This window comes from Cervus canadensis, chromosome 31 (assembly GCF_019320065.1).
Source record: "Cervus canadensis isolate Bull #8, Minnesota chromosome 31, ASM1932006v1, whole genome shotgun sequence".
Classification (NCBI taxonomy): domain Eukaryota; kingdom Metazoa; phylum Chordata; class Mammalia; order Artiodactyla; family Cervidae; genus Cervus; species Cervus canadensis.
This window is the reverse complement of record NC_057416.1, coordinates 23,182,958-23,203,004: the sequence shown is the minus strand read 5'-3', so window position 1 is coordinate 23,203,004 and position 20,047 is coordinate 23,182,958. Positions and strand designations below refer to the sequence as shown.

The following is a 20,047-nucleotide window of genomic DNA, read 5'->3' as shown; positions in this document are numbered from 1 at the left end:
AAGACCATGATGGTGGAAAAGATTGAAGGCAAAAGGAGAAGAGGGTAGCAGAGGATGAGATGGTTAGATAGCATCACTGACTCAATGGACATGAATTCGAATAAACTCTGGGGGATATTGAAGAATAGGGAAGCATGGCATACTGTAATCCCTGAGGTTGCAAAGAGTCAGATATGACTTAGCGACTGAACAACAACAACATATTGAAATAAGTGTTTGATTTTTTAGAAGGTTCACCACTACCCTTTTGGGAATCTAATTATTGTACTAAAAATTACTGAATGCTTTGAAGGACAAAATTAATTCTGCCAAAGGCAAATAAGTCAGAAGAATCCCTCATGAATTGAACCTTGCAGAATGAATAGACTCTTTTGAACTTGCAGGTTAAAGTAGGGGGTTGAACATATGTGTTTAATTTTCCTCCCTTTTGAACAGAAAAAAAATAAGTGTTTTAGGACCTAAGCTCACACAGATTAGGAAAAGAGGAGAGGAGACAACAGGAACAAGTTTCTGGAAGCTGAAAAACTTATGGATCAATGGTAAGTGATTTAATAGACCTGAGTAAATAGAACTTCAATCCATCAGTGGGAAAGCTGAGAAAGATATACCCATGAAAGGAAAGATATACCTATTTGAATGCAGAGTTCCAAAGAATAGCAAGGAGAGATAAGAAAGCCTTCCTCAGTGATCAATGCGAAGAAATAGAGGAAAACAATAGAATGGGAAAGTCTAGAGATCTCTTCAAGAAAATTAGAGATACCAAGGGAACATTTCATGCAAAGATGGGCACAGTAAAGGACAGAAATGCTATGGATTTAACAGAAGCAGAAGATATTAAGAAAAGGTGGCAAGAATAAACAGAAGAACTATACAAAAAAGATCTGCACAACCCAGATAATCACGATGGTGTGACACCAACCTAGAGCCAGACATTCTGGAATGCAAAGTCAAGTGGGCCTTAGGAAACATCACTACGAACAAAGCTAGTGGAGATGAAATTCCAGTTGAGCTATTTCAAATCCTAAAAGATGATCCTGTCAAAGTGCTGCATTCAATATGCCAGCAAGTCTGGAAGACTCAGCAGTGGCCACAGGACTGGAAAAGGTCAGTTTTCATTCCAACCCTGAAGAAAGGCAATGGCAAAGAATGCTCAAACTACCGCACAATTGTGCTCATCTCACACGCTAGTAAAGTAATGCTCAAAATTCTCAAAGCCAGGTTTCAACAGTATGTGAACTGTGAACTTCCATATGTTCAAGCTGGGTTTAGAAAAGGCAGGGGAACCAGAGATCAAATTGCTAACATCTGTAGGATCATCGAAAAAGCAAGAGAGTTGCCGAAAAACATCCATTTCTGCTGTATTGACTATGCCAAAGCCTTTGACAGTGTGGACCACAAGAAACTGTGGAAAATTCTGAAAGAGATGGGAATACCAGACCACCTGACCTGCCTCTTGAGAAATCTGTATGCAGGTCATGAAGAAACACTTAGAACTAGACATGGAACAACAGACTGGTTCCAAATAGGCAGAGGAGTACGTCAAGGCTGTATATTGTCACCCTGCTTATTTAACTTACATGCAGTGTACATCATGACAAATGCTGGGCTGGAGGAAGCACAAGCTGGAATCAAGATTGCCAGGAGAAATATCAATAACCTCAGATATGCAGATGAACCACCCTTAATGGCAGAAAGCAAAGAAGAACTAAAGAGCCTCTTGATGAAAGTGAAAGAGGAGAGTGAAAAAGTCGACTTAAAACTCAACATTCAGAAAATTAATATCATGGCATCTGGTCCCATCACTTCATGGGAAATAGATGGGGAAACAATGGAAACAGTGACAGACTTAATTTTTTTAGGCTCCAAAATCACTGCAGATGGTGACTGCAGCTATGAAATTAAAAGACGTTTGCTCCTTGGAAGAAAATTTATGACCAACCTAGACAGCATATTAAAAAGCAGAAACGTTACTTTGTCAACAAAGGTCTGTCTAGTCAAGGCTATGGTTTTTCCAGTAGTGATGTATGGATGTGAGAGTTGGACTGTGAAGAAAGCTGAGCACTGAAGAATTGATGCTTTTGAATTGTGGTGTTGGAGAAGACTCTTGAGAGTCCCTTGGACAGCCAGGAGATCCAACCAGTCCATCCTAAAGGAGATCAGTCCTGAATATTCATTGGAAGGACTGATGCTAAAGCTGAAATTCCAGTACTTTGGCCACCTGATGTGAATAACTGACTCACTTGAAAGACCCTGTTGCTGGGAAAGATTGAAGGCAGGAGGAGAAGGGGATGACAGAGGATGAGATGGTTGGATGGCATCACCCATTCAGTGGATATGAGTTTGAGTAAACTCCGGGAATTGGTGATGGACAGGGAGGCCTGGCGTGCTGCTGTCCATAGTGTCGCAAAGAGACACATCTGAGCGACTGAACTGAACTGAGCTGAAGTGAATCATATAGCAGAATCATCAAAGGGCATGATTTGTAAGCTCTTGCAATTCCAGGACTGGAGGTAAAAGGAAGAAAAAGAGCTAATGTAAGGAGGACCAGGGTGAAAGCTGTTTGAGAAGAAATTAGAGCTCTAGACCCTTCCTCAGCCTGGTAGAAGTCTGCATGTTTAGTCTCATTGAGGGGGATTAAGAAATCTTCTCCTTCCCCAGCCTCTTCCCCAACTTGGTCCCCAAAATGCAGCTGATAGATCTTAACTCTCTCTAAGTAGGAGATTGAAAGACTCTTCCCTGGAGAAATCTAGCCAGCCAAAAAAGAAAACACTTAAATATACTGATGTCAAGGTTTTGCCTACAGCTTTTCTACTGAAAATCAATAGAAGTATCAGGGCTTTCCTGATAGCTCAGCTGGTAAAGAATCTGCCTGCAATGCAGAAGACCCTGGTTTATATTCCTGGGTCAGGAAGATCCACTGGAGAAGGGATAGGCTACCCACTCCAGTTTTCTGGCCTGGAGAATTCCATGGACTGAATAGTTCATGGGTTCACAAAGAGTCAGACATGACTGAGCGACTTTCACTTCACTTTCTACTGACATCACCCTTTAGTGAAAGTCACAAGCTCAGAGTTTTAATCGATTTTTAAATTCTCCACTCTTAATTTTGAGCAGACCACCAAGGATTACCTCATGAAGCCTGTTATATAGAAGATAGAGACCAAAACAAACTGGCAACAAGAGAAGAAGCATCTTGGAGGAAACAGAAATTAGTCAAGACTTAAAAACAAAAGCTATAATCATATCCTCAGAGAAGAGGGAATATTGCATCCATTAAACAAGAACCAAAGCTATGGAAATTGAAGATTTAGGGGAAAGTACAACTGCAAAGGGCTCTTGAAAATTAAAAACATGGTAGCAGAAAACTAATACTTGTGCTGTCCAATGTGGTAGCCACTAACCACTCTACTGAAAAATAAATTATTCAAAATTAACAAAATTAAAGATTTAACTCCTTGTTTTCACTAGTTACATTTCAAGTACTCAAAAGCACATGTGTCTAGTGGGTAAGATGTTGGATTGCTCGAATATAGAACATTTCCATCATTGCAGAAAGCTCTATTGGTGGCCCTGAGAAAGTAAATTTGAGGACTCCTCTCATGAAACAGAAGACAAACAGAAAAGATTAAAAAAAAAAAAAAAAACTGTAGGATCATCCAAGAGATCAAACAATTGGATAATAGCAGTTCCAGGAAGAAAGAAAATGCAGGGAAGAAAATAATTAAAGAAAAACTTCAAGAAAATTTCCTGGAATTGAATGACGTAAATTGCCAGATTGAAAAAGCCCTAGGTACTGCCTAATATATCCACTCTGAGGCAAGTTCTTGTTAAATATTAGAAATCCAGGGATACAGAGAAGATACTACTCGTTTTTAGACAGATAGAAGTAGTAGTATGCTCAGTATTAGCAAACAGGCTTTTGACCTCTCAATAGTAACCTTGGAAGCAAAAAAGAAAACACTGGAGCAATATCTTCCAAAATCTGAAAGAATTACTTGCAATTTAGAATTCTGCACCTATCGACTACTGGAACATTTTTGAGTAAAATCAAGCTTCTCAAGATAATCCATAGAAGGCTTCCCTGGTGGCTCACTGCTGAAGAATCCCCCTGCCAATGCAGGAGACACAGGTTCAGTCCCTGGTTCGGGAAGATCCAGGATGCTGTGGAGCAGCTAAGCCCGTGCACCACAATTACTGAGCCTGTGCTCCAGAACCTGGGAGCCGTGACTACTGAAGCCCTGGAGCCCGTGTTCTGCAACAACAGAAGCCACTACAGTGAGAATCCCATGCATCACAACTAGCGAAAAGCCTGCACAGGAATGAAGACCCAGCACAGCCAAAAATAAATGAATAAAATTATTTTTAAAAGAATCCACAGGATATTTAACTGTTAAAAATTTAGCTCTCTTTCGGTCATCAGGAATGTGACTTTCGGTCACAGAGTAAGTCACGGAATAAGATGACCACACTATTATAAAAGCATTGAATTAACTTTTTATTTTTTACATTATGCTGATTGAAGAAGTTGGAATTTGCCTATCAAAGTAAATGAAGTCACTCAGTTTGTGTTAACTGACTTATATTCTTATGTAGGTGCTTCTATTAGTCAGAAAAGTCCAGGCAATGAGGCTTCGTTTTCTGTTTCAACCTGTTCTGTATAGAATGGATCTTTAACAAGCAAATCCAAACACAGCAGAAAAGCTGGTTCCTTTGATGTACTTTTCAAGTACTTTCATTAATAGTAAATAATCTTAATGCTATGTTTACACTTATTTGCCAGTTGAATCCTGAAAAACAGGTATGTGAGTTACTCAGGGCAGTTCTGTGCTCCCCCACTTAATGGAGTTGCTGCCAAGAGATTCAGAGAGTGTTCATCCCAGTCTCTCAAAGCTGGAACTTGACTGGTCCAATCAGCCTCAACTAACGATCCTGCATGTCGAAACTGAAGATCGAGGATCCAGTGTGCTGCAGCTAAGACCTGGCGCAACCAAACAAATAAAATATTTTTTAAAAAGATTACCTTCTAAATCAAGTCAAAAATTTATCTTACTTTGGAAAAGAAAGCATAAGAGGATACTGTAGTTACATAGCAACAACAAAATCATGTCTTTCCCAATCTATGAAAATATTTGTTTTAAAAAAAATAAGCCTTTTCCCCTAGAAAAGTCATCCGTGGGGGAGCTCATTCCAAGAGTGTGGACAGCAGCCGTCCTCACAGCCCTTTCCCACTGCATCTCCCAGAGGTTGGGATGCTCGTACGTCGATATCAGACACAGGGGTGTTTACTTTCACTACCACAGGACCAGAGCGTATGTTTTGAGATTCTGTCCTTTGGGGAATTGCTTTCTCTTCCCCAGTCTGGCCTAGCCTGCTTGTCCTTTGGAGGGGCTGCATCTCTTCAGGGCTTCCCTGCTGGCTCAGACGGTAAAGAATCTACCTGCAGTGTGGGAGACCTGGGTTCAATCCCTGGGTTGGGAAGATCCCCTAGAGGAGGGCATGGCAACCCACTCAGTATTCTTGCCTGGAAAATCCCATGGACAGAGGAGCCTGGCGGGCTACAGTTCATGGGGTGGCAAAGAGTCGGACACAACTGAGCGACTAAGCCCAGCACAGCACCTCTTCAAGAATCAGGTGAAAAAAGCACTCACAGGGGGTGGTGGGGCAGCTAGAGGAGCAACGTTAAGTTCCCAAAGGCAGTGGCAGTAATGCCCACAGCAGTGCCCACTATCTCATGCCAGCATCAGTGGTGGGTGGCGGGTGGGGGAGGGGGGTGTCTCGTGTCCATGACAGCAGCAGTGGTGTCCTCGTTGGACTGGCTGGTGGTTCTGGCAGCCGCCCACCCTCCTTTGACACTGTCTCTAAGCCTGATCCTCCAGCGTCCTCACAGGAGTGGGAGCTCCCGAATAGCCTTCAAATGCTATTCTTCCTTCTTCAGGTTTTGGAGTTGGATTCTGTCCTTTGCAAATGAGATCCTTCCAGGTACAGTTTGGGGGATTAGAGGCATTCTGATCTAGCTCTCAGGAGGGAGCCCAATCCCTTCTTCTTTTTTGGATTCCTCATCCTTTTGGGCTGCTCTGGAGACTGTGGCTTGGACTGAGGAAGGAGGCCCCTAGAGGCTGCTCATCCCACTCTTATGGTGAAGCCCCTTGGATCTGCTTCTAGCCCTGGCCAGGTGAATCCTTCCCATCATTTAGCCCAGCTCACTGCTCTGCAGCCTGGAAGCTAAACCTTCTCTCTCTCCCTCTCTGTTCCTGGTGGTAGCAAAGGAGAGAGGTGAGTAACAGCCGACTCTCCCCCCCTGTTCTTTCAGTCTCAATACCACAGATCACCTTACACTCTCTGGGTAGACTGTACATTATAATGATGATCCTAGTCCATTTGGTGGAGCCCTAAGGGCCAGAAAAGTGCTGGTTTCACAAGTCTGGGGTTAGTATTTATAGAACATCAGTTCAACTCAGTTCTGTTGCTCAGTCATGTACGACTCTTTGCAACCCCATGAACTGCAGCACGCCAGGCTTCCCTGTCCATCACCATCTCCCAAAGCTTGCTCAAACTCATGTCCATCAAGTCGGTGATGCCATCCAACCATCTCATCCTCTGTCGTCTCCCTCTCCTCCCGCCTTCAATCTTTCCCAGCATCATGGTCTTTTCCAGTGAGTCAGTTCTTCCCATCAGGTTTGTAGAACATAAATTTCTATCCATTTATAGAACATAAATGGATAGAAATTAAAATACAAGATATTCTGAGGAAAATGAATGAAGCCTAGTATGTGCTTTTGTGGAAGAGAATTAACAAGTCCTATTGCATCAGCTGACTGCTAAATGGGCTTGGCAATGGGCATCCCCTTTGTCTGCATCCTGAGTTCCCTCAGGGCTCATCATCGACTACAATATCCTTTGTTTACTGATAAGGCAAGTGATGCTTTAGTTCACATACTAAAAAAAAAATACCAAAGGGAAGGGCCTAGCTACCCATATTTTTTTAATGTTTTCCCAAACGATCTCAGTGTGCAGCCAAGGTTGAGAATTCTTGCCTCATCTCCTTCCTCTTAACATAGGCTTCTTTCTTTGGATGACTCCACGTCTCTATTTGGTAGATAGCATATAGAATCTGCTTGGGATTTATGTTATTTCCAGACAAGCAGATGACACTTAGCCCTGCAGAAGGGATACTGTGCTCAAGCAGGCTTGACGTGGTTTTTACAGACAGGCAGCTGTTTGGAGATGGAGAAGCTGAGAATTCTGCATCTCATGCCCTCGTTTCACTGAGCTCATCACTGGCCTCATTTTGGGCTTCCGTGTTATTCCCCATGGCTGAGCTGCTAAGGCATCACCTGGCCTTGGGACCAGCTGCTCTTATATAAAGTGCTTATATATAAGAAAAGCTTTTGGAGACCTAGCTTTTTTTGGTTTGTGAATAAACAAATCATTTCAGCCTAATCTCAAAGTGCCAAGTTCTCAGAAGCTATTCCTTTTATTATGATTATTTTTACCACCCAGCCTGGACTCCCCTGAAGTCCAGTGGTTAGGGCTGTGCGCTTCTACTGCAGGGGGCATGGATTTGATCACTGGTCAGGGAAGATGCCACATGCTTCATGGCATGGCCATAATAATAACAATAAAATTAAAAGAATTTAATGTTCCATCTATTTAAAAAAAGAAAAGTCTGGTTTTCAGCAACTTTGCCGTCCAGTTGCCTTCCAACTTTGATTCGAATCTCAAAACAGTGAATAAAATATGCTAACATTGTGTTCTTGTTGGAGTCAGAATTCTGTCTAGAACAGTGGGGTTTTTTTTTCCCATTTATTTTTATTAGTTGGAGGCTAATTACTTTACAATATTGTAGTGGTTTTTGTCATATATTGACATGAATCAGCCATGTAGAACAGTGGTTTAAAAGATAAGGCTTTCCTTGTGGCTCAGCTGGTAAAGAATCCACCTGCAATGCAGGAGCCCTGGGTTCGATCCCTGGGTTGGGAAGATCCCCTGGAGAAGGGAATGGCTACCCACTCTAGTATTCTGGCCTGGAGAACTCCATGGATTGTATAGTCCAGGGGATCACAAAGAGTTGGACACGACTGAGTGACTTTCACTTCACTTTAAAAGGCAAGATGGTTTGGAATTACCCTGAGGGTATGTTCTGGAAATCTGTGTGGGAGAGACGATTCGTTGTCACAATATTTGGGTAGTGTTGTTGGCATGGGACACTTTCATCAACTTTTGAATACCCCATCAGATCTTTGTGTAAGAAAATGAAATAAACCAAACACTGTATTTATATGATTACCAGAGCCTAGAACCCAACTCATTTTACCTATAAACACAAAATATTTTTGCATGGCTTTAATATACACTGAATTTCATAAATGTAATTATAAAGTAGAAAGAGGAAGATCACACTTTGTTTTGCTTGCTTTACTAAGAGTTATTTGTCATTTCAAAAAATACTGATAGTATCACCAATTTGGGATTTTTTTACTTGTCAATATGAGACACTCGTGTAAGCCTTCATTTGTGGCTGTAACTTTCGTATGTGACTCTACATGTAAGGGACGCTACATCGTGTCCCTGTGTCATATTAGTATTAATGACTTCCTTTTTATTTCTCCTTTATATTTCACTTGGAGCATTGTATTGATTTTTTTAAATTAAGTTGTAGGTAAATGATATTAACCATAAATTTCACTTCAAGATAGTTAAGGAGACATTACAAAATATTCATGATTAAAAAGTGAGCACAGGGTCTAAAAGGATCAAGAACTCTTCTGTTAGAAGGAAATGGAACCTTGCTTTTCAAGTTGGATCCAGAGGAATTTTGAACCTCAACTCTATTTAATACAAGCAAGTGTTAAATATTAAGTGCCAAAAGTGTTTTCCAAGCAATATCTGCTCAGAAGTACAAAGTTTCTAAATAAGGGGAGCATTATGTATTTATAGGCAATCAGTTCAGTCGCTCAGTCATGTCCTCTTTGGGATCCCATGGACTGTAGCATGCCAGACTTCCCTGTCCGTCATCAACTCCCAAAGCTTTCTCAAACTCATGTCCATCAAGTCGGTGATGCCATCCAACTATCTCATCCTCTGTCATCCCCTTCTCCTGCCTTCAATCTTTCCAGCATCAGGGTCTTTTCTAATGAGTCAGTTATTTGCATCAGGTGGCCATAGTATTGGAGCTTCAGCTTCAGCATCAGTCCTTCCAATGAATATTCAGGACTGAATTCCTTTAGGATTGACTGGTTTAATCTCCTTGCAGTCCAGGGGATTCTCAAGAGTCTTCTCCAACACCACAGTTCAAGAGCATCAATTCTTTGGGGCTCAGCTTTCTTTATGGTCTAACTCTCACATCCATACATGACTTCCGCGAAAACCATAGCTTTGACTACACAGACCTCTGTTGGCAAAGTAATGTCTCTACTTTTCAATATGCTATAACTATATATAATATATACATGTTGTATGCACTGTACATATATATATATCCATCTATATCTTGCATATCTATCTATGTCATATCTATATATTTACAATATTAAGAACAGTGCGTGCAATTATATAAATGTGAAATAAGGTACAATACTTGCCCCTCATGTAACCATTTGAAATAAGCATTAACTCTTATTTAAAAAAACTTTTCATTTTATATTTGAAGCATAGCTAATTAACAGTATTATGATAGTTTCAACTGGACAGCAAAGGGACTCTGCCATTCATATACATGTGTACATTCTCCCCCAAACTCCTCTCCCATCCAGGCTGCCACATAACATTGAAATAAGCGTTAACCCAAAGGGAAGGGCTTACTTAAAAAATTTTTTTCAGTTGAGTTAGCACCAGGCTTCATCATGCTTCATCATGCTGGACTTCATCATGCAGCACTTCATCATGCCTTGTCATGCTGGTCTTTCTTCAAGGCCTGCTCACCAGGCCCTCCCTTCCTGTGTGTGTGTGTTAGTCACTCAGTCATGTCTGACACTTTGTGATCCCATGGACTGTAGCCCTCCAGGCTCCTCTGTCCATGGAATTCTCCAGGAAAGAATACTGGAGTGGTTAGTCATTCCCTTCTCCAGGGGATCTTCCTGACCCAGGGGTCGAACCCAGGTCTTCTGCATTGCAGGCAGATTCTTTAAAAGGGAGGGTCACACCTGTGGAAGGCAGCAGGATTTGTCTTTCTTCGGAGGCTTCGTGTTCCCCAGCAGGGTGGAAGCCTCATCTTGTTTTGCGGCAGTTGCCATAGGAGCAGCCTGTGTTGCAAGGGTGACTGTCACTGAAACAAATACAGGCAGAGAGCTGAGAAGCAGATTCCAGTTTTCAGTGCTTCAAACCCCGAGGAATGAAAACAATGTGTGCAATTTAAATAAAATAAATCTCAATGCCCCCAAGGGAAGTGGGGGTTTATTTTTAGGCTGCAAGCACTGCCACCCAGACTTTGGGAATGACAGACGGAAAGTCCAGAGCGGTGTGGAAGTGCGTCTGTGGCCTTGCAGGGTTAGGGCCCTGAGCCGGGCGGAGAGGTGGAAACAAACCGGTGTGGGGGCTTTCCTTCCCAGCCACCGTCTCCAGGCTGCCTGCTCCTGCACCCTGTTAGCCAAGACCCCGCTTCTCAGAGGGGATTCAGGGCAGACCCGTTCGCTCCACATCTTCGCCATCCCTGGGAGCCCTGTGGCGGCAGGAGGGGTGTGTCTGGCAGGTGGAGCCGGCGCTGTGGACGCGTGGATCCCGCAGCATGGCTGTGGCCATGGCCCGCGGTGATCACCAGTCGATATGAGAGGCACTTTCCAGCCCAGGGGGCTGCCCCTAGTGCCTGACAGCCTGGAGGGAACTGGAGGGCTTCTGGCGATGGAGGGCATGCGAGCTCTTACCAAGGTCGTGCCAGTGGACAAGGGCACATGAGGTCCACACCAGCTCCACCCGAGGCAGGACCTGAACGGGTCCCAGATGGCTGAACAAACTAGATAGGGCAGAAGAGCATTTGGCGCCTTATAAAACATGATTAGAACACCATGGTCCTGGTTTGGTTTTGAAATACTTATTATGCCAATGTTATTATTGGCCGTTTATTGTTACATATGAATATTAAAAGCTCACATTAAGTTAGTTTAAAATTAATAGACTTACAAGAGCAGCTTCAGTTTTACAGAAAAATTGAGTAGAAAGTCTAGAGAATTCTATGTGCCCCTACTCCCCTCCCCAGTTTCCCTCTTAACATCTTGCATTAGTGTAGTACATTTGTGACAACTGATCAATCAACATACTGAAAATGAAAAGTGAAAGTGAAAGTCGCCCAGTCGTGTCTGACTCTTTGCGACCCCATAGACTATACAGTCCATGGAATTCTCCAGGCCAGAATACTGGAGTGGGTAGCCTTTCCCTTCTCTAGGTGATCTTCCCAACCCAGGGATCGAAGCCAGGTATCCTGCATTGCAAGCAGATTCTTTACCAGCTGAGCCACAATGGAAGCCCAAGAACATAGCTGCATTATTACCGAGTCCATAGTTTACCTTAGGGGTCACTTGTTATCGCCCTGTTCTATGGGTTTTGACAAATGAATGTCATGTATGGATCATTACAGTAGCACACAGAATAGTTCCATTGTCCTAAAATCCCCTGTGCTCCACCTGTTCATTCCTCTCTCCCACTCCTCTCCCAACCGCTGGCATCGCTGATCTTTCGTGTCACTGTAGTCTGGCCTTTTCCAGAATGGCATACAGTGGGAATTACACAGAATGTAGCCTTTTCAGATTGGCTTCTTTCAAGCAATATGCTTCTTTCTTAACAATGTGCATTTAAGGTTCCTCCCTGTCTTTCACAGCTTAATAGTTCTCTTTTTTTAATCACTGAATAATATTCCATTGTATGGATATTCTACGGTTTGTTTATCCATTCACCTATTGAGGGTCATTTTGGTTGTTTCCGATTTTTGACAATTCGTTATCTCCCCTTTTTGGTATCTGCAATTAAGAAATTACAGCTCAGAAGTAATCTGAATACCAGTATTTATTAGCCAAACATGATTATCAGTGACAGTCTGCATCCAAACGTGTTTGGGCACTGTGATGTCACTCATATTGCTCTAACACCTCTTATGCATTCTCTTCCTTGCATAGATCAGGTGCACAAAGAAATTTTCTAAAAATATTTATTTATTTATTTACTTAGCTGTATGGGGTCTTAGTTGCTGTGTGCAGGATCTTTCATCTTTGGTCTTCTTTGCAGCACGTGGGGTTTTTAGTTGAAGGATGTAAACTCTTAGCTGCAGCATATGGAAACTAGTCCTTGACCAGGGATCAAACCCAGGACCTTTGCATTGGGGGTGCAGTGTCTTAGCTACTGGACTGCCAGGGAAATCCCCACAAAGAAATATTTTTAGAAGTTTAATTGTTATAAAATGATACCTTTGGTACATCCACCATACTTCAATTTTTAAAAGGTTCAAGTACAAGAAAAAAAGCAAAAAGGAAAAAGCATTAAAAAAAATGATACCCAGTCAGGTGAACTTTTTTTCAAAGATGGCATATAAAGTGGGAAGCAAAAACTCACTCCCTCACCCATCTCCAGCCCCATCACCTCCCAAAGGTAGCCACTCTTAACATTTTTATACATGTCTGTCTAACTACTTTTTCTTCATATATAAGCATTCATGTATAGCTTTCTTTGGTAACAGAATACATATGCCTTTCAGAATATACATGTGTAAATAATTTCTAAAGATGATGTCCTGCTTTTGTTTATAGGAAAGTGCATTTGAAAATATAGTCAAATGGAACAGTTATTTTATTTTTTAAAATTTGTATTTATTAAATGCATATTTATTTATTTTTGGCTATGCTGGGTCTTTGCTGCAGCGCAGGACTTTTCTCTAGTTGCAGCAAGTGGGGGCTACTCTCTAGTTGTAGTGCATGGGCTTCTCATTGTGGTGGCTTCTCTTGTTGCAGGCTCTAGGCATGCAGCCTCAGTAGTTGTGGCACATGAACTTATTGCCCCTTGGCATGTGGAATCTTCTCGAACCAGGGATTGAACCTGTGTGCCCTGCACTGACAGGTGGATTCTTAACCACTGGACCACCAGGGAAGTCCTGGAACACTTATTCTAAATCCTTTTGGCATCTTCAATGGGAGAGAGCCTTTTGATTTCTTTTCTCCAAAATGCTACCTTGTTCCATGGTCCCTAGAGCTACACTAAATAAGAATACACTGATATCCCTCCTAATCAGGAGGGAGTTTGGAAGATGGCTTATTTATCCCACTCCCATGGGGCAGATTCTTCAATCAGCCATAATTTATCTTCTCCAACTCTCACCACATTCTTGGTGATGTCACCTTTTTCCTGGGAAGCGACTTGTCTCTTTCCTGATAACCAAAGTTTCACTCAGAGTTTCTCATATGGTTTTCGCACAGTAAACTCTTTTTTTGGGAGGTACCCTTCTATTTCCCCATGTACTTATACCACAGAAGCTGTTTTTATTGTATTTTAAGCCTTCGGCACTTTCCTCAGTCATCTGTCCTGCCAAAGATATCTGCAATTCTTTGGAAAATGGAAATAGAAAATAATACAAGTTCCTAAACTTCCATAAGAGGAATAATAACTATAGGAGAAGCTCAAAGGATAACCAAACATTCGTCATTTCCATGGGCTTCCCTTCTTTACCCCAGTGGTAAAGAATCCACCTGCCAATGTAGGAGATGCACTTCAATTCCTGGGTCGGAAAGATCCCCTAGAGAAGGAAATGGCAACCCTCCCCAGCATCCTTGCCTGGGAAATCCCATGGACAGAGGAGCCTGGCAGGCTATAGTTCATGGGATCACAAAAGAGTTGGATGCGACTTAGCGACTCAGCAACAGCAACAGAAGACCCAGTTGCAAAAGTCACTCCCTCTTACAAACTGTTGCTTTTGCAGTGATCATTTACAATCAAAACATCTTTTTATAGGATAAAATATGAGTGTTTTTACACTGGATCTTTGGACCTCTCAGAGGATGTTTTATTCTTTTAAAAGCTGTCTTGAGTACTTAACTTTGAACATCTCTGTCTTATTAAACTGCCTTGGGAAGAGGCTCTCATCTCAGCAGGGACACTCAGTACATGAATGAGCCCCTACACTGGCCCTTGGGTTGGTTCCACTGACAGAGCCTTTGCACAGAATCAGCTGCACTTTCTAAGTCTGGTGTGTGAGCAAAACCATAATTCAGTGAGAGATCACTGTATATAAGAAATTCCTGCCTGAGAGATTCCATTCGGTTCTTGTGTGCCCATTTCAGTAGGCTCTTGAGCATCAACTAAATACAAAAGGAGAAAACGGAGTGGAAAGAAGCCAGACAGTGGGCATCAGGAAATATAAACTATCTAAGAAGTTAACAGAAAGGGAAGGATGATGGGTTTTATCTGATCCATATGAACTATTAATATTTCATTTATCTAGATTGTGTAGATAAATGTGTGTAGTTAGGAGAGATTAGGGGTTGTCTTTTTTTAAAAAGTCATCTAGCACTATTACCAGCAAATGGTCATATTTGTTCTATTTGTAACCACTATATGTATAATATAAGGAACTGGGGTAGAAGAGGATTTCCCCAGTAGCTCAGCTGGTAAAGAATATGCCTGCAATGCAGGAGACCCCAGTTCGATTCCTGGGTCAGAAAGATCTCCTGGATAAGGGATAGGCTACTCACTCCAGTATTCTTGGGCTTCCCTAATGACTCAGCTGGTAAAGAATCTGCCTGCAATGTGGGAGACCAGGGTTTGATCCCTGGGTTGGGAAGATCCCCTGGAGAAGGAACAGTTTCTATTTGTAAAAATCTCTAAGCCCATGTGTGCAACAAAAGTTAGGGCATATGGAAATGTTGGGATGACTGAATAGTAAAGTCATCCAAATGGTCTTGTTATATCCCTAAACTGCTAAAATCAAGTAGGTTAGAGGGGACTATTTCCTAGAGCTGAGTCTCCAGTAGATAAATTACTAAACACTATGAATTACTTGGCCAAATGCTGTGTCACCGTTTCAGTTATGCTTTGATACGATAATTAAACAATTCAGCCACTGAACAGGTCATTTATAAGTACATGCAGGCTTCTCATTGGTATAGGAGGTACTCTGTGACCCTGAGATTCTAGGATAGGTTTGAATTTTTCCAGCATGTCCACCCACTTGGTGCAGACTGTCCTAAGGGGACAACTAGCCAACTGTTCTGCCAGTGAGCTCTGAGGACCTCAATGCTTCAATGTAACAAGCATGAGTAACCTGAAAATTTGTTTCTCTTTCTTGTTTTGAAATATCTTCAGGTTCAAGAACTCTAGCACTTCTGCGTGCACATAATGTCACACAAACAAAATCAAATACCCCTTAGTTTAACAGGTCAACAGGCTGCTACAACCAAATGCATGTAAAATTTTGTGTCCAAGGAAAAGACACAGATTAGTAGGTAGAGAAAATTCCTAATTTTATTTTATTATACTTCTTAGGCTTTTTTGTTGTTATTATTGGGAGGAAAAATTGATTTAAAAAACAGTTTTGCTTTGGAGTATTTCTTTTGCTATTTATATTTGTGAAGTCAGTTTTAGCTAATTGTGGCAATAACCTGTTATTCATAAAATGTTACATTGTATTTTCTATGTATTTATTTATTTGACTTATTATTTACCATAACATTGACTATCAGATGTGACGCATATCATCCTAATTGAATTCCATTATTATCTCTGATGATCATATTTTAACCACTTAATTGTTTATTAACCAATTTTAAGGCACATTTGTTTATTTTAAAATTTCATGCAATCATCTGAACATTTTCCCTTCAGTTTGGCTAATAAAAATACAGGAATGGGTTAAATGTTTACAGAAAATATCTCAAGTAATTGGGAACAACTGGTGCTTTCATATTTGCACACTTTTCATTTGGAGGGAAGGTAATAAAACCCTAAGAATTACAGTCAAATAGCCTGTCAGCCATGTCATTCTGAGCACATAAATCACACCTTGTCAGTATCTGATCAGTCAAATGGGCCAAATAGCACTAATATATTTATGAATTCTGTACAACTATTAATAGAACATGAACAAGTAAATCTGCAGATGACATCACCCTTATGGCAGAAAATGAAGAGGAACAAAAGAGCCTCTTGATGAAGGTGAAATAGAATAGTGAAAAAGCTTGCTTAAAACTCAACATTCAAAAAACTAAAATCATGGCATCCAGTCCCATCACTTCATGGCAAATAGATGGGGAAACAATGGAAACAGTGAAAGACTTTATTTTCTTGGTCTCCAAAATCAGTGCACATGGTGACTGCAGCCATGAAATTAAAAGACACTTGTTCCTTGGAAGAAAATCTACGACAAACGTAGACAGCATATTAAAAAGCAGAGACCCATTACTTTGCTGACAAAGGTCCATTTAGTCAAAGCTATGTTTTTTCCAGTAGTCATGTATGCACGTGAGAGCTGGATCATAAAGAAGGCTAAGTGTCAAAGAATTGATGCTTTTGAACTGTAGTGTTCGAGGAGACTCTTGAGAGTCCCATGGACTGCAAGGAGATCCCACTAGTCAATTCTAAAGGAAATCAGTTCTGAATATTCATTGGAAGGACTGATGCTGAAGCTGAAGCTCCAATACTTAGACCACCTGATGAGAAGAGTTGACTCATTGGAAAAGAACATGATACTGGGAAACATTGAGCATCTTCCCTCCCAGCATGGAGGGAAAGGCAGGAGGAGAAGGGGACGACATAGGATGGTTGGATGGTGTCACCAACTCAATGGACATGAGTTTGAGCAAGCTCTGGGAGATAATGAAGGACAGGGAAGCCTGGCATGCTGCAGTCCATGGAGTCATAAAGAGTCAGACATGACTGAGTGACTCAACATCAACAAATAAATCTGAAATCTGAAAGGGTTCGATCCCGAAAAGGATCTATTTTCATAAAAGGAAGTGAGCATTCAAACAAAGATAGAAAGAGATTATTTCTTGCCATCCACCCTCTAGATTTTCAGAAAGTTCTTGTTTGATGTGCCTTAAAAGGATGGGGAGGGAGACCCTCCTATGTCCCTGGATCTATATTCACACTGTATATAGTATCCTCCATGTCATCCCAGTGTCAGAGACAGCCATTTCTGAGTCTTATGGATTCTGAAGTCCAGTTTGTGGTTCTGACAATACCTTACACTGAGAGAATGTAGCTGTCTAGTTTACTTACTCTTGCAAAAACAAACAGATGCAACTTGCAGTATATACCTCCAGCATTCATTTGTCTGAAAAGAGAAAGTGTTCGGCGCTCAGCCCTCTCTGACTCCTTGCAACCCCATGGACTGTAGCCGGCCAGGCCTCTCTGCCCATGGAATTCTCCAGGCAAGAATTCGACCTTTAATTTGTTTGGAGCAGAAAAGCCATGCATTCTTTCTAAGTTGCTTCATAACATGTGGCATTGGTTACCTCTTATGTAAGTCAACGTGTTTATGTATGTTTTTGAATACTGCTGCTCCCTAAGCATTTCTATCTTAGATGTTTTGTGAAGTGAATGTACTCAGGAAGACATAGAATGGGGGGGGGGGGGCGGGAAGCCACATTGTCCATTCATTTATCCATGCGTTTATTCAATGAAAAATAATTACCAGGCTCCTACCATATGCCCGGCGCTCTTACAGACACCGAGGATGCAGAGGGGAGCGATATCGTCGCCGGTTTTGGTGGCAGTTGAGCATCCATCCGAAAAGTTTCCTGGAATGTGTTTTGAAAGGAAGCATCGCTCCCACTACCTTCCAGTTACTTCCGCTTTACCCGCGAAGTAGAGAGGAGGTCCTCTCGGTTAGAAACCCCAGGTGAGCGGCGGGGCCAGGTATGGAGCCAGGGCTGTGACCACCAAGACCGGAACCCCCAGTCCTGGAGCCGGGGCTGTGACCACCCGAGACCGGACCCCCTCAGTCCTGGACCCCCTGCCCGGACATCCCCTCCCCTCCCCACCCCCCCGCCCCAAGTCCTGGACCCGGTGTCCAGGACCCCTCTCTGGGCGGGAAGGGGCGGCGCTCTCCGCTCCCGACTGTGCCCTCCACGCGGAGCCTCCAGGGGGCGCTCGCAACCAGGCCTTGGCGCCGGCCGCGCGCGGGGTAGGGGGTGAAGTGGGGCGCGCACCGGGGCGTAGGGGGCGCGTGTCCTCGCCTGTGAAGGGCCTCAGCTGAGCCGCTGTCCTGCGGCCAATGCAGGCGCCCTGCTCCTCCCTGCCGCTCCCCCGGCTCCCCGGAGCCTGAGGGGAAGGCGGTGTGACACCCCTACCCCGCCCAAGGCCTCCCCGCCGCCTCCAGACGCCCCCGCCCCAGCCGAAGCCCCTGCAGCCCGGGGGGCCGGCGTCAGGTACGTGCGCCAGTTCCCGGCTGAGGCGCGAGAACAACTGTTGAGGTGTTGGCTGCGGGCCGCCGCCGCTGCTCACCGAGAGCTGCGCGCGGCGCCTCAGTCTCGGGAACTTGGGTCCCCTGTCTAGGGCTGCCCTCCGCCCGGCTCCCTGGGCCCGGCCTGCGCGTCCTGAGGGAATCGGGTCTCAGCGCCCCTCGTCCCGACGGCGGGGACGTGGCGGGGGTGGGGTGGGGTGCTGTGCGGGGTCCCGCGTGGGACTCAGCCTCTCAGCCTTTATCCTCTCCTCCCCCTCACCCCTTACAGCAGGTTCCTGTAATATTTTATTGACTCTTGGGGAGACCCAGGTTCGATTCCTGGTTCGGGGAGATCCCATGGAGGAGAGCATGGCAACTCACTCCAGTATTCTGCCTGGAGAATTCCATGGACAGAGGAGCCTGCGGCGGGGGGGGGGAGGAGGGGGCGGCTACAGTCCAGGGGGTCGCAAAGAGTCAGAAACGATTGAGCGACTAACGGTTTTACTTACCTTTCCGGCTTAAAACTGGTCCATAGGCTGGCAGGCCCCTTGATTCAGCCACGTTTCTCTGCGCTCCTTCCTCTATTGAATGAAGTACCTGAGGGTCGGGGAGGGGGCGGGGGCGGGGGGGGGTGGACTGGAGGGACCCTTGAAGCCCTGGCCTCGCCCAACTTTAGGTCACAGACGCCTGAGGACCCTTCGGGTGGAAATGAGGGGCTCAGTTAGGAGGTGGTTCCTGCGGGGTCAAGTGAGTGTTGATCATCGTCAACACAGGCCAACCACAGGTGGGCCACAGAGGAAGCACTGTTAGCAGGATGCATCCCTCCCTCCGCTTGGAGGACGTGGATGGGCTTTAAAGGGCCAGGCCCCCACCCCGCCCTCCGGGTCCGACTGCGCCCTTACCAGGCTGGCTTCCAGTGCCAGAAGCTTCCATGCTCCCAGAGGAATCCGGGCTGCAGAGATGAGGCTGATCGCGGGGTTCTGGAGGTCGAGAGTGAAAGAATGAACGGCATAGTGGGGTGGCGTAGGGAGGGGTGCGTGCCCCGGGCGACCCCACTGCATCCTCTGCCCCCTGTAACTGATCCATTGACGCTAGAGGATTTCAGTGCCTTTTGGAGCAGTTGCCTCTGCTTCTTCACTCCTGTCTTCAAAACTATGCAAAACCAACTCTTCATCCTCTTGCTGCTTTGCCAGGATTTTTTTCTTTTTAAACTCATTCCTGCTTTATCTCATTTAGTAGTCACAATTATTATTATTATTTCTGTTTTATGGGTGAGGAAATTCAGGCTTACAGAAATTGAGTAACTTGTCCAAGTTTACATAGCTGCAAGGTGGTATAGTTTTAATTCTGTACGGTTCTTTTCTTTTTAATTTATTTTTAACTGGAGGATTATTGCTTTACAGTGTTGTGTTGGTTTCTGCTCTGCGTCAACATGAATCAGCCATAGGTATACATATGTCCCCGCCCTCTTGCCAGGATTTTTAAAACACTGCTCTGGTTGTTCTTGCCTCATTTGATGTTTGGTTCCCTGAACAGCAGTTTTGAGCTGTCCAAGGTATTTAAAAGTGTTCTCCTAAAACTGAGACTAAACCTGGCTCTTGGAAAAACTACCCTAACTTCAAAGGAGGTATTCCTTTCTCCCCATTCTTTCCTTCCACTGTCCTCTTGGCAGTCTCTGGTCTCAAAGACCTT

The 20,047-nt window shown here is 43.7% G+C and overlaps 2 long non-coding RNA genes across 2 annotated transcripts in view; one reads left to right on the top strand and one right to left on the bottom strand.

Moving 5' to 3' along the window:
* Positions 1–9,634: 9,634 nt before the first annotated feature.
* Positions 9,635–19,155, bottom strand: LOC122432605. The gene is made up of 2 exons (XR_006266890.1): positions 18,865–19,155; positions 9,635–10,264 (listed from the first exon to the last, which is right to left on the bottom strand). It is a non-coding gene; the product is annotated as an uncharacterized LOC122432605 (long non-coding RNA).
* The window catches only part of LOC122432606, a 48,138-nt gene continuing 46,200 nt past the window's right edge, over positions 18,110–20,047 (top strand). The window contains exon 1 of the long non-coding RNA XR_006266891.1: positions 18,110–18,341. This is a non-coding gene — a long non-coding RNA (uncharacterized LOC122432606). The remainder of the gene's footprint in view (positions 18,342–20,047) is intronic.